General features: G+C 32.2%; 1 protein-coding gene across 1 annotated transcript in view; it reads right to left on the bottom strand.

The window, feature by feature from the left end:
* Positions 1-1,291, bottom strand: part of LOC133327533 (uncharacterized) — a 59,490-nt gene extending 58,199 nt beyond the window's left edge. Inside the window, exon 1 of the mRNA XM_061536051.1 lies at positions 1,160-1,291. The gene's annotated coding sequence lies outside the window, so the exon portion shown is untranslated. The remainder of the gene's footprint in view (positions 1-1,159) is intronic.
* Between the last annotated feature and the right edge of the window lie 13,121 nt (positions 1,292-14,412).

Genomic DNA, 14,412 nt, shown 5'->3' with positions numbered 1-14,412 from the left:
AAGAACCCTTATCTATCAGTTGGGGTAATTATGCAAAATATAGAAAAAACTATGAAGAAATGTCTTACGACATGTTGAATCAAGTACAAACCTTATTTTGCAATCCATCCATCATGAGAAATCTGATACTGAAACATTAATCTGAAGGTTAGCCAATAGGGGGCTGATGAAAGTTTAATGGGTAAACAAAGTACTTGTTCTCATTTAACTCTTTCAAAAGCCTCTTGAGACTAGCCTTTTATAAATAAAAAAATAAACAAACACTGGCCAGAATGGTGAAGGTGATGATGACACACCTATCATGTCATCATTCACTTGATGGAAAATAAGGTTAGGAAATTCCCTGGCATTTTTAAACAAATTTCTTTTTTAACAAAAAAAAAAAAAAACTCTAACACGTGACACCACCACATGTATATATAATTCATATTTAGCATTAATATCAACAAGTTAATTTATTTAACAAAAAAAAATTCCCAAAAATGTTTATTTATCTATTCAAAGAAATAACCGAAAAAATATTCCAAGTCATTCTTCTTCATGTTGTGTACAGTGAGTATACGTCACACTGTTTACCCACCAAAACATTTGCTGCTGCACTAATCAATCGATTAGCACCCTTTTTTATCGATTTGTGTGTGTTAGTGGTAGTAGTAATTTGTTGTTGCTGTTTTTGTTTTTTTTTCTTCTTTTCATTTCTTGTTGTTAACTAGAAGTGCCGGTTAGACCACTTTAAATTGCGTGAACAACAACAAAACACCTTCTCTATCTCCTACCAAGATCAAAACGGCCAAACGTAATCCCGTAATAGGTGAAAAAAAAAACAAAATTCTTCTCTTTCTCTCCCTTCCCATCTTTGCATATGCAACTTAATCTCACACACATACTGAGAGAGAGCGAGAGATGGAGCTTCCCAGCAAAAACAACACAGTTATAATATGAGTAATGTGTGTGCGCGTGGGGCCAAATGGGTGGCAGTGATGTGGAGCTCTCTCTCTCACACACTCTCTCTCTCTCCCATACAAAAAACTAACTGCAAAGTAAATGCTGTGTGTGCCCGGTGCTGTCGTGCACTACATTCGTGTGCTTCTTCTTCTACCACCTTATGCTTGACATATGGGCTTCTACTACTACTACGACGACGACTAACTAAACTTACCTTTTTCACTGAGTAAATGCTGTATGAATGAATGCGGCTGCTGCGCTGCTTATTTATTGACAATTTTCCGTTACTGTTGTTGTTGTTGGTGATATCTTGTTACTCGGTGTTGTTGTAATTGATATTATTTACCTTTATGGTCGGGAATTAAGCGATTAAATTAAAAACAGTGTTGTATTAAATGTATTGCGAGCCCCCTTTCTCTCTATGCAACCAAAAGAAAGAAAATGTTTTTTTTTTCGTTGTGTATGTGTGGGGGGATGTGTGTTTGAATGTTTTGCTGTTGTATAGTCGGAAAAACATATTGTATTGTGGTTTGTTGTTATTAATTGAATTATAAAACATTGATCGATTTTTTTCATTTCATTTCATTAATTTTAAAACTATTCCCGCGTATGAAAATAAAATGTCATTCAATTAATTAGAGATGGGCGTTAGGAAGTTCAATGCCGGACAAAAATCAGACAATATTTGAAGAGGATGGAAAGCACTATTTGATATATGGAGAACAATTGTATACATATTATAAGAACATGGAATAATAATTGCGGATTTTGACATATTTACATTAAAAATTATTATAAATGGGTTAAAATACCATTTATCAGAGACAAAACGCCCATAAATATTGGTAACATTAGAATATATCTCTTCTATCTGAAGAAAATATTTTTACTATAGAAATTAATATGAAAATATAAATTTCGTATCTTGACGTATTTGCATTTAAAGTTATTATAAAGTTCATAGACAAAACTCCCTCCTCTATTTGTAGAAAATCGTGATTACAAATGGCATAGAATACTTATTCCGTAGATAAAATACTCCAAAAACTTTGAACAAAAACATGAAACATCTGCTAAAAATTGTAGACACCTGCTGTAGTTGGAATATATGTACCTCTTCTAACTATGGAAAATACTTCTACCACAAAAATTCATTATTTTGTAGATTTTCTCAAAAATTCGATAGCCTTAGAATTCCACTAGTCACGGTACTGGTGAAATTGGACAATTTTCTTCAGATTCTAAATCATATATTTATTATAGAATTTTTGTAGGCTTCCCTTAGATTCAAAATCGTATATTTTAAAATGAGATAGATTTAGATAGATGTAGATTCCTTCAGATTCTACATCGTATATTTTTTCTTAATTTTTTGTAGCCTTCTTTCATATCTATTGTAGATGTTTAAGTATATTTTTTAGAGGACATCCATTAGATAGATGCATTAAAATGTTCATCGGTTCCTCTAAAGAATGTTTTTTTTTGCATCACATTATGATTATGATTGTTATATGAATAAAATATTAAGAATGGCGTGCATTTTTTCCATATAAGGACATTGTAATCTATTAACATACCCTATTTATCATAAGATCAATTTCATAAGTTTATTGAAATTAGTAAGCTTGCGTATAAATAACTGTTGGTGATTCGATAAAGTGTTGATAGATCTATTATATATAGCGCTTGAATACTTGTATTCTATAATGGAACATTAATCTTGATTTGCGTGTTATGATTTACAATGCGATAGAATCAGGATACCTTTGGGACCCGTCTTGAAACACGGACCAAGAAGTCTAACATATTTCCAAGTTATGGGGGACATAAACCTAATAGCGCAATTAGCATAACTTTTATGGATTTAGTTTTTAGTATATTTATAGTCTATTCAATGCCGGGGCGTTTTGTCAATTTTGCATTTTATGGCGTAATGACTTCTGTCATTAGTCTAATTTCAGCTTTGTTGAGGTTCAACAGTGAGTTTGTTCTAGGGATACGTAGTCGAGCGCAAAAGTCGATTTTTAGATTTTTCGATTTTTGCCTTTGACTAAAAATCGACTTTTCGATCTTTCGATTTTGTTAAAACTGTTCAAAATCGATTTTCGACTTTTACTGACTTCTGCAAAATCGACTAAAAATTTGATTTTTTTATATGAATTATTGTGAACAGATAAAGTAAAGTTCCGGAAAGTGCATTTTTTGGGCAACTTGAGCTTTGTGATGAAAAACCAAGTATTTATGAAGAAAATCGAAAGTCGACTTTACGATTTTCTCATAGATTTACTTATCCCTAGTTTGTTCTCTTGGTTGACAGAGTCGCCCAGATAGATCTTGACACATTGCACCTAGATTCGTTGTAGATTCAAAGTTCATTGGCTTCTTCGTCGATGAACGCCTCAATGTTTCAAAAAAGATGACAGATGGGTGATTTGATTGAGCCATCGATTGCTACATCTGTAGATTGATATCCTCGTCTAGCTAATTCGTCTGCTTTTTCATTACCCATGATGACACATTGTCTTGTGCCGAAAGCTGTGTTTCCAAAACTGATCTACACTCGAGGACGACGTCAGATTTGATGTTAAAAGATTTTATGGCATTAAGAGCCGCCTGACTATCCACAAAGATAGTCACCGGTACTTTGCATGCAGACTTTTTATTAATTCCGCAATCTTCCAACTTGTAAAGATTTCAGCTTGGAAATCATTACAGTTTCTATCTAGCTTGTAGGTAATCTCAAAGCCTAGTCTTTCACAGTAGACACCTGTCCCTCGGTACTTTCTTCTATCTTGGATCCGTCTGTACAGAAAGCCATACCGTTCAGAGAAGGGTTACTGCGGTCCCAGTCGTCTCTACTAGGGATAACGACATATACATCGTAAAATCGAGGACGACCTAAGATTTGATGGCTTCCAAAGCCGCCTGGTTATCCACAAAGATAGTCACCGGTTCAACAATCTCTGCATTTATACTTTTTATCAATTCTGCTACCTCTAAAATCGCGAATTGTAATATAGATTTTAAAATTTAATTTTCTGAAGATTTTCTAGGAGTAAATTGGTAAATGAATTTTTATGAAGGATTTCCTTAGAAATCGAAAAAATTCAAGGAGAAGAGAACGGATTGAGGACCATAGACCCAGATCGCTAGCTAATTGAAAGGTACCCTCTAGCGCTGCCTTGCAGGAGTTGTAACACAGATTTTAAAATATAATTTTCTGAATATTTTCTAGGTGTAAATTTGTAAACGATTTTTTATGAAGAATTTTCTTGGAAATCGAAAATAATTCAAGAAGAGAACAGAAACAGAGGACCATAGACCTGAGACCGCTGGATAATTGGAAGGTACCTTCTAGCGCCTCCTTGCAAGAGTTGTAGCATAGATTTTTAAAATACTATTTTCTGAATATTTTCTGGGCGTAAATTAGTAAACGATTTTTTATGAAGAATTTCCTTGGAAATCGAAAATAATTTAAGGAGAAGAGAACATATTGAGGACCATAGACCCGGGACCGCTAGCTAATTGGAAGGTACCCTCTAGCCCCGCTTTACAGGAGTCGTAATATAGATTCTAAAATATTTTTTTTGAATATTTTCTGGACGTAAATTAGTAAACGATTTTTTTATGAAGAATTTCCTTGGAAATCGAAAAAAATTCATGAGGAAGAGAACAGATTGAGGACCATATACCCGAGACCGCTAGCTAATTGAAGTCGTAATATAGATGTTAAAATATTATTTTCTGAATATTTTCTAGTTGTAAATGTCTAAACGATTTTTTATGAAGAATTTCCTTGGAAATCGAAAATAATTCCAGAAGAGAACAGATTGAGAACCATAGACCTGAGACCGCTAGCTAGTTGGAAGGTACCTTCTTGCGGGAGTTGTAATATAGATTTTAAGATATTATTTTCTGAATATTTTCTGTGCGTAAATTAGTAAACGTTTTCCTTGGAAATCGAAAATAATTCAAGGAGAAGAGAACAGATTGAGGACCACAGACCCGAGACCGCTAGCTAATTGAAAGGTACCCTCTACGATTTTTTATGAAGAATTTCCTTGGAAATCGGAAGTAATTTTATTAAATAGTGGACCCAAAACATAGAGAGTATGAAAACATGTTGCCTGTTTCCGTTCTACATGAATCTACTATTTTTTCTAAGATAACATGTTCTCCTTTATCGAAGAAAATAGTAAAAATATCGAATATTTTTTTGGGGAATAGAATTCAAATTATGAATGAAATTTTCGATCAATGTTTCATTTTTTATTTTAATTATATTTTTTATTTAAGTTTTTTTTTTTATTTTTTAATCCGTTTTTGATTTTTTTTTTAATTCTCAACCGCTAGACACTTTGTTATATATATTTGTTTGTTGTTAAATTTATCCATTTTATTTATATCATGAAGTTTTTTTTATTTTTTTATTTATTTATTATTTTTTTTTTTTTTTTGAAAAGAACACTCGTTTTTTAATCTCTCTTCGTTTTTTGTTCTCTAGCATTTTGTTTTCTATTTTTTTTTTTTTCACAAAAAATTTGTTTGACACCAAACAACGATCGCGCCTGAGAAACGCATTCTTCATCATACGCGTCGTCCATAAATCCGTACCCGTGCGGCGAATTTCAGAGAAAAAAAAATACCAACATCAACAAGTCAACAGTGCCAACAATAACAACAACAACATACGATATATATACTAATAACAAAATTAAAGAAAATTAATACATAAAACAAAAAAAACTACAACAACAAAATTCATGTGATTTTTGTTTCGGGGTTTTATCGATTTTTTTTTTGAGTGAACGCCTCTACGCGTACGCTTTGCGCGCTGTTACTTCACAACTTCTAATGAGAATGACAAATAAGAAACGCGCGCGTTTTTGTTTCGTTTTGTTTTTTGGTGATACAATGTGGAGCAAAAGAGCGGAAAAGTGAACTGTTGTTTTCGAATGACAAATAAAAAAAAAAAGAAAACGAAACGTGAAAAAAATTAACTGAGAAAAAATCTGTTGTCTCTATGCCTCCCCAATATGTGTGAGATGGAGCTACAGGTACTGCTGCTGCCGGTTGGCGGTATTTTTTTGGGAGATGAAGGCAAATACTTTTTATTTAATATATATACACATACACACACATATATATGTAGGTATGTGTATGAACCACATATAGAGGATATATGTAATGGTGACATAAAACAAAATCGATTTTTTTTTTTGGTTCGAGATTCATTCATGAAATTTGGTTCGACATGGCCCTCTTCTTCTTACGCCACGAAAGCGAAAGTGCGTGAGTGAAATCCCAGCACACATACAAACAATAGTTGGCTACGATTAAAGAGAATTTTGTTAATTAGGGTCTCTAATATAATGACCCTGGATCTTCCAAAATTTCTTTGCAAGAAAGAAGAGAAAAACAGAAGTTCGCAGATTGGGAGATCAAAAGCCAGCAATTTCAGAAAGGTTCTATTAAAACCTCACATTTTGACGTATTTGCATTTAAAGTTATTCTATAAAAAATTAGAAATATTATTTAGTATTGTTCGTAGACTTCGAAGTTCGGAAAGTGTGGCTTTGTATTAAATATTTTCTTGTAGAACTACCCAAAAGGGTAGAGTGAGCTGCCTTCTGCAGCAAACAGCATTTTGTTAATGAGGCTGTCAAAAAATTACTGCCTGGGTCATTTGAACTTCGGAAATTGGTACTCCCATATAAATTCGCTACCGCGGGAAAAATATATATTTCGTAATTTGTATTTTTTGGTTATCCATGTTTATGTTGTAGTTGTTGTGGTTACTGTCACAGCAACTGTTGCTGCTTTTTTTTCTGCTGGCTCATTTTTTATACCACCGAACGAACGACCAATTCAACCAAACCGATCAAGCATTTCACGCGCCGCTTATGACTTCTTGATGTTTTATTTTTGTTTCTGTTTCTTTTTTTCGATTTTTTTTTATTTATTTTTACTAACCGTCTGCGTGCTTCGTGTATCTGCGAGTGTGTGTGTGTGTTTATTTTTTTTTTTAAGAAGAAACAAAATTTCTAGTTTCTAGAAATAACCAACAACCGTTCCTTGCGACTGCCTAAAGTGAACTGGCTGTTTGCAGTTTGACTGCTTGGTGGGTCTGGCTGGCTGGCTGGTCGGTCTGGTTGGATTCGATTGGATTGCTTGTTCACTTTTGCTTGCTTTGCTCGCTTGATGATGTGCGGTGTCTGCTGCTTCTATAGTTGACTGTGGTGTTATCGCCTCAGAAAGTTGTTCGGTGTTGGTTGTGATGTGTGCGTTTTCTCTACTCTTGCTTGCTGGCTGCCAGCACGAAAATAACCATACGCTGGCTGGCTGGCTGTGCTGATAGCCAGAGTAGTGAGAGATCCCCAATGGGCCGCAACATTTGTTATTTGTTTTTTTTCCTCAGTTCGAAATGAAAACAAAACTCAAAAGAAAAGCACACTGCAGCTTCTCGCCGGACGCAGTAAAAGTCGCATCGGAACATCGTCGCATTGAAGGCAGCCGACAGCAAAATGCACACAGAACGCATAAAAATAACCACGAAAACGAATTCGAACATTTTTCCCATACCGATCGGATGGCTAAAGGAATTTTTTTGTTTGGCTGGCTGTTTGCTGTGTTTTCCTAGGGAGAGCGACCCACGTACGCAAGCGAAACACACAAGCGACAATGTTTTTGTTATACAATCTCTGTAAAAAAATGTTGTGTGTGTATATATATATATGGGATATTGTAGAAGATCACTATAGGAAATTTTGGGAATTTTCCATTGACATTTTAAAACAGAAGAAAGAAAAAACTCGGAAAAGGAGTTTGCCGATTGGAAAATCCTATTAGAACCCCATATTTTGACATATTTGCATTTAAAGTTATTGGATAAAAAAAATACCTTCGATCTCAAGACGTAGATATTTCGAAAAATGTTTGTAGCCTTACCTTAGATACCAAAACGTAGAATTATTTTGTAAACAGATTTTCATACCTTTCCATTTGTTTTTTGAAAATACTTACCTTACGTAGATCCTAAAGCGTAGATTTTCTAAACAAATGTTCCTAACTTTCCGTAGATTTTTTTAAAAATACTTACCTTACGTAGATCATAATGCGTAGATTTTTTAAATACATTTTCTTACCTTCCCGTAGATCCTAAATCGTAGATTTTTCAAATAAAATTTCTTACGTTCCCCCAGATCCTAAAGCGTAGATTTTTAAATACATTTTCTTACCTTCCTGTAGTTCCTAAAGCGTAGATTTTTTAAATAAATTTTCTTACCTTCCCGTAGATTTTTTAAATAAATTTTCTTACCTTCCCGTAGATTTTTAAAATAAATTTCCTTACCTTTCCGTAGATCTTAAAGCGTAGCTTTTGAAAAAAAAATTCTTACCTTCCCGTAGATCTATTAAATAACTTTTCTTACCTTCCGGTAGATCCTAAAGCGTAGATTTTTTTAAATAAATTTTCTTACCTTTCCAGTAGATCCAAAACGAAGAGTTTTTAAATAAATTTTCTTACCTTCACGTAGATCCTAGTGCTTAGATTTTTTAAATAAATTTTCTTACCTTCCCGTAGAACCTATAGCGTAGATTTTTTAAATACATTTTCTTATCTTCACGTAGATCCTATGCTTAGATTTTTTAAATTAATGTCCTTACCCGTAGATCCTAAAGCGTAGATTAAATTCGTACCTTCCCGTAGATCCTTAAGCGTAGATTTTTTAAATACATTTTCTTATCTTCCCTTAGGTCCTAAAGCCTACATTTTTTTAAATAAAATTTCTTACCTTCTCGTAGGTCCTAAAGCGTGGATTTTTTATATAAATTTTCTTACCTTCCCGTAGATTTTTAAAATAAATTTCCTTACCTTGTCGTAGATCTTAAAGCGTAGCTTTTTAAAAAAAATCTTACCTTCCAGTAGTTCCCGAAGCGTAGATTTTTTAAATAAATTTTCTTACCTTCCCGTAGATTTTAAAGCGTAGATCTTTTAAAATAAATTTTCTTACCTTTCCGTAGATAAAGCGTAAATTTTTTAAATAAATTTTCTTACCTTCCCGTAGTTCCTAAAGTGTACATTTTTTAAATAAATTTTCTTACCTTCCCATCAATCCTAAAGCGCAGATTTTAATTTAATTTTACTTACCTTTCAGTAGGTTCTAAAACGTAGATCTATTAAATAAATTTCCTTACCTTCCCGTAGGTCCTGAAGTGTAGATTTTTTAAATAAATTTTCTTACCTTCTCTTAGTTCCTTAAGTGTAGATTTTTTAAATAAATATTCTTACCTTCCAGTAGGTCTTAAAGCGTAGATATTTCAAATAAATTCATTTCAAATATTTTCTTACCTCCCCGTAGATCTTAAATGGTAGATTTTTTAAATACATTTTCTCACCTTCCAGTAGATCATAGAGCGTAGATTTTTTAAAGAATTGTTTATAGCCTTCCCATAGTTTCTGAAGCGTATATTTCTTATATAGACGTTTTTAAGAATTTTGTAGCCTCCCCGTAGCCTCTCTTAGCGTAGATTTTTGTAGCCTTCGTTATGTAGTTTTTTCTTTAAATCGCACTGAGAACACTGTGCTGTACCCACAGCGCAACATATGTGTGCCTTCGGATATATGTGGGGTTACGCGTTTTTTGTCGTTTCTTTTTGTTTTGCTGATTGGAACGTGTGCAGTATATGTAGCGATAAGTTTTTTTTTCTCTTGTGTTTCATATAAGAAATAAAATGAGCAATCAATATATACAAATGAAAAAAAAACAACAACACCAAGAAAATTACCAACATATGCGTATATGGCACATTTGTTGTAGTCTTCTTAGTCCATACAAAAAAAAAAAACTAAGCGTTTAATGCGTCACATGTAGGCTCGCTCGCTCAATGACTTACGATATTGGTTAGTCACTTGCTCGGTGTGTTGTTGTTAATAGGCGCCAATCAACAATGTGGAGTATTGGACTCGATCTCTACTAGGAACACTGAAGACATTTGGAGTAGCTTTTAATCAAGATTGAAATCATGATATGCGGAGATGGAATTAAAATGCGCACATGCGCTTCAATTAAAGCATAGAAAAATAGCACTCTCAGTATGGACTCTCCCAGAAAAATAAATCACCACAACACGTAGATGAAGACACCGCAGCAGATGTAGGCATTTTTTTCGGGGGCAGTAATCATCACTTGACTGTTTGATTTTTTGTTATGGCATTTTAATTAATTTTATTTAATTTCCATCAATATAATAAATATATATTTGAATTAATTGTTCAATCAATGATTAATTGAGTCTAATAGAACAAAATTCGAAATGTAATTTTGAAATTGAAAAATTGAATAGACATATCACGTTTTGTGTAAAAAGTTGTTTAACCTTGCTAGAGATATGGCATGCGTTTCTAAATATACATTAAGTGTTAATTATAAATCTCGTTCCGTCTGTGAAGGTGTCATTACAATTTTATCTGCCAGATGTCAGTGGTATCGGAATTGAAGCATTAACAGAAAAATGTACTACCAATGAATGGTGTTGTTTTGAATTATGCTCTGATGCGAATGAAAAAAAGGGGTTTGAAGTAGTTCAGTGAGAGGAACCATCAGAATCATTCAATGTGTTCACACGCTAATAGTCGAAACAGTGCTTCGTTTTGGCGTATTTGCATTTAAAGTTATTCAAAATATTTGAAATCCCTTTAATACTAACCTCCATTTAATAACAACACCCCGTAGATCATACAGTGAAGTCTTTCCTATATCTGATCTTTAAAAACCCTTAACTAAAGATTTTATAATAATTTTTGTAGTCATTCCTTAGCTCTTTAAGCGTAGATTTTCTAAAGAATTGTTGTAGTCTTACCATAGGTACTAAAGCGGAGATAAATTCCCCAAGTTTAGATTTTTACAATAATGTTTGTAAATTTAAAAAGATCTTAATTTAGAAAAAAAAATGTAGATCAAAAGACGTAAATTCCCGTAGATCCTAAAGAGTAGATTTTTTAAATAAATTTTCTTACCTTTCCCGTAGATCCTAAAGCGTAGATTTTTAAATACAATTTCTTACCTCTATGTAGATCCTAAAGCATATATTTTTAAATACATTTTCTTACCTTCCTGTAGATCCTAAAGCGTAGATTTTTTCAATAAAATTTCCTAATTTCCCGTAGATCCTAAAGCGTAGATTTATTAAATAAAGTTTCCTAATTTCCCGTAGATCCTAAGGGGAAGACTTCGTAGTAAATTTTCTTACCTTCCCGTAGATCCTAAAGCCTAGATTTTTAAATACATGTTCTTACCTTCCGCAAATCGTAAAGCGTAGATTTTTCAAATACAATTTCTTACGTTCCCGTAGATCCTATAGTGTAGATTTTTTAAATACATTTTCTTGCCTTCCCGTACATCCTAAATCGTAGCTTTTGTAAATACATTTTCTTACCTTCCCGCAGATCCTAAAGCGTAGATTTTTAAATACATTTTCTTGCCTTCCCGTAGATTCAAAAGCGTAGATTTTTTAAATAAATTTTCTTACCTTCCCGTAGATCCTAAAGCATAGATTTTTTAAATAAATTTTCTTACCTTCCCGTAGATCCTAAAGCGTAGATTTTTTAAATAAATTTTCTTACCTTACCGTAGATCCTAAAGTGTGGATTTTTTAAAATAATTTTCTTACCTTCCCGTAGATCCTAAAGCGTAGATTTTTTAAATGCAATGTAGACCCTAAAGCGTAGATTTTTAAATACATTTTCTTACCTTCCCGTAGATCCTAAAGCGTAGATTTTTAAAATAAATTTTCTCACCTTCCCGTTGATCTTAAAGCGTAGAGTTTTTAAATAAATTTTCTTACCTTCTCGTAGATCCTAAAGCGTAGATTTTTAAATACATTTTCTTACCTTCCCGTAGATCCTAAAGCGTAGATTTTTTAAATAAATTTTCTTACCTTCCCGTAGATCCTAAGGAGAAGACTTTGTAGTAAATTTACTTACCTTCCCGTAGATCCTAAAGCCTAGATTTTTTAAATACATTTTCTTACCTTTCCCTAGAACCTAAAGCGTAGACTTTTTATGTACATTTTCTTAACTTCCCGTAGATCATAAAGCGTAGATTTAAAAAAAAAATCTTACCTTCCCGTAGTTCCCAAAGAGTATATTTTTAAGTAAATTTTCTTACCTTCCTTTAGATTCTAAAGGGTAGCTTTTTTAATACATTTTCTTACCTTTCCCGTAGATCCTAAACGGTAGATTTTTCAAATAAATTGTCTTACCTTCCCATAGATCCTAAAGCGTAGATTTTTAAATACATTTTCTTACCTTCCCGTGTACCTACAGCTTATATTTTTAAATAAATTTTCTCACCTTCCGGTACATCCTAAAGCGTAGATTTTTTAAATAAGTTTTCTTGCCTTCCCATATATCCTAAAATGTCGATTTTTAAAGAATTTTCGTAGTCTTCCCATATATTCTAAAATGTAAATTTTTTAAGAATTGTTGTAGCCTTTCCATAGATAGATTTAGATTTTTTTAAGTATTTAGATTTGTATAATATGTTTGTATTCTCTTTTAGCATTTTAAGCGTAGATATTATGTTTCATCCACTTTCAGCTCATATAGAGTGCATTCTTTAAATCTTTTCATAGATCCTAAATCATAGATTTTGTTAACAAATATTTTAGAGTTTTTTTATTTTCAAATCCCAGTGATTTAAATTGTTTAACCCCTTCTTAACCCCATCACGTAAATTTTATTGAACACTTAACACCAACACCCTATACTGCCCCCCAGGCACACTCTTTCGCCTGACGTATCTGTGTTTTTTTGGCTAAATGTAGAAATATTTTTTATGGCTTCCACCTTCTTTCTTTTATTCTTTCCTGTTGACTATCGATTTGCGGTTGTTGTTTTTATTTTTATTCTTTAAACGGAAATTAACCATCATATCGTACATATGAATTGATGTGGGTGAGTTGGTCACAGATCAATCATAAAAATAAGAAAAGTCAATAACTAGTCAGATGACATTTAGGTAGTAAATCAAAGAAAAAAATATATTTTTATCGTTCTTTATTTTTTCCTTCCTTGAAGAGATTTGACAGGCAAATATCTAGGATTGAATTTTTCACACATTGTTTTCTTCAAAAGCATAGATTTTTGTAGCCTTTCCTTAGAAACTAAAATATAGAATTTATAAAGAATTTTCGTAACTTTTATTTAGATCATAGAGTATAATTTTAGCAAAAACGTAGTTTTTTAATAAATTCGTTTTGTCTTCCTTGAGATCATAAAGCATGGATTTAAAAAAATCTTTATAGCCTTCATTGGAATAAAAACGATACTGAAACGTAGACTCTTTAATATATTTTTTAAATAGGTAGATTTTTTATAATTTCTGTAGCTTTTAGGATTTTAAAAAAACTTCTATAGCTATCCCTTATTTTCCTAAGCGTAGATTTTTTTACAGAATTTTTGAAGCTTTCCCTTATGTCTCTAAGCGTAGATTTTTTTACAGAATTTTTGTAGCTTTCCCTTATGTCTCTAAGCGTAGATTTTTTTATAGAATTTCATTAGTTTATAAGGAGTCGATTGTTTTAAAGAACTTCTGTAGCTTTTAAAGCGTAGATTTTATAAATAAATTATGTAGATTTCCCCATTTTTCTAAGGAGTAGATTTTTTAAAGAATTTCTGCAGCATTCCCTTATTTCTTTTAAGCGTAGATTTTTTAAAAGAATTTCTTTAGTTTAGCGTAGAACGTTTTAAAGAATTCCTTTAGTTCATATAGCGTAGAAATTTTTAGGAATTTCTGTAGTTCTTAGAGAGTAGAATTTTTTTTAAAGAACTTCCGTAGCTTTCCCTTATTTTTCTAAGCGCAGATTTTTATAGTATTTCTACAGTTCATAAAGACCCTAAACTTCTGTTGACCCTATGGGGTAGATTGTATTTAAAAACTTTTGTAGGTTCTAAGGCGTAGCTTTTATAAAGAATTTTTGTAGCTTTCCCTCATTTTTCTAAGTGTCGATTTTCTGTAGTATTTCTGTAATTTCCTTTAAATGTAGATTTTTAAAGAATTTCTGTAGCATCCCATATTTTTTAAGCGTAGTTTTTTTTAAAGAATTTCTGTAGCAGAATTTCTATGCGTAGACTTTTTATAGAATTTCTGTAGTTTTCCTTTATTTGTCTAAGCGTAGATTTTGTAAAGAATTTCTGTAGCTTTCCCTTATGTCTCTAAGCATAGATTTTTGAAAGAATTTTTGTAGCTTTTCCTAATGTCTTTAAGCGTAAAATTTTAAAGAATTTCTGTAGCTTTCCCTAATGTCTCTAAGAATAGATTTTTTATAGAATTTCTGCAGCTTTCCCTTATTGTTATAAGAATAGATTGTTTTATGGAATTTCTGTAGCTTTCCCTTATTTTTCTAAGCGTAGATTTTTTAGTAAAGAGAATATTTTTTTAAATTTCTGTAGCTTCTAAGGTGTAG

This window comes from Musca vetustissima, unplaced genomic scaffold (genome assembly GCF_032173495.1).
Source record: "Musca vetustissima isolate MV318-11 ecotype Yass unplaced genomic scaffold, APGP_CSIRO_Mvet_v1 utg15269, whole genome shotgun sequence".
Lineage (NCBI taxonomy): Eukaryota > Metazoa > Arthropoda > Insecta > Diptera > Muscidae > Musca > Musca vetustissima.
Note: the sequence above shows the minus strand (reverse complement) of the source record. Positions and strands in the feature narration are given on the sequence as shown.